General features: G+C 37.0%; 1 pseudogene; it reads left to right on the plus strand.

Moving 5' to 3' along the window:
- The first annotated feature begins 401 nt into the window (after window positions 1–401).
- The window catches only part of LOC103581174, a 5,637-nt pseudogene continuing 5,019 nt past the window's right edge, over window positions 402–1,019 (plus strand).

Consider the following 1,019-nt stretch of genomic DNA (forward strand, 5'->3'; position numbering starts at 1 on the left):
TAGTTGTTGGATATGTGCTCAGATTACAATTCTACGGAGCTTTGGACCCATTCCTTATGAGAGCTGTTGTTTGAAAGAGCTGTGTTAGATTTCACCTAGAGGGCTTAGCAGGGACCATTTCTTGAACTGCTCAACAGAAGTAGGGCTTAGAAATTACCTTTGAAAATCCAGCAAATGGAAATCTAAGAGCTGTTCTAGAGGCAAGAAATACCTTAAACTTAGAGTGACTAAGGCAAGCAGATGCTGAGGGCAGTTTTCATTAGTGATTGCTGCCAAATGGAGTCACAGCAGTTGCTAAGATCTATCCCTTCATTTAATTAATTTATTCAAAAATATTTATTAAATAACTGCTCCATGCCAGACACTGCTTAGACACAAGAATTCAGGTGTGGTCAAGAAGGATGAAAATTCCTGCCATCACAGATGAAACTCCTCAGAAACAGCTACTGAAAGATGCTGCCACTAGAAGTTAGTGTCAAAGGATAACGTACTAATGGCAGCAGCTGTGCCCCTTGGATTCATGAATGGTGCACATGGACAGAAGCACTTGTGGAAGGAATCCAGGGGTCTCTCCACCGTCACAATGTAAACCATCCTGAGATTCAGGGGGAAGAATAAGGGTCATTGATTATTTTAAAAATAAGTTTTCTTTTTCTATAAGAAAAGTTATGGTTTGATTCTCATGTCTACTGACCTTGACTAATTCCCCACATCTGTGTATCATTCTTTTCTCTTAATTACTTATCACTTTCTGGCTTATATTATGGTTTCTTTTCTTAAAGGGAAAATAGACCAGAAGAAAGCAAAATTGTCATCATTGCTGGAAAATCTCTATATAAAGATATCCATGCTTTAATAAGAAGTCTAAAATAGTTTTCTAAAAGTTGGATGACTCATTAGTAATAACATTCTTTTCTCATGGCCTTTTGACATATTATTTTGACCTATGATGGACTCCTTTGTACTTTTAGATGTCGTCATTTAGTATTTCTTAGGGTACCTTGAAATGATGACAAAAA

The sequence above is a fragment of the Galeopterus variegatus genome, unplaced genomic scaffold, assembly GCF_000696425.1.
Source record: "Galeopterus variegatus unplaced genomic scaffold, G_variegatus-3.0.2 Scaffold12498, whole genome shotgun sequence".
NCBI classification, from domain to species: Eukaryota; Metazoa; Chordata; class Mammalia; order Dermoptera; family Cynocephalidae; genus Galeopterus; species Galeopterus variegatus.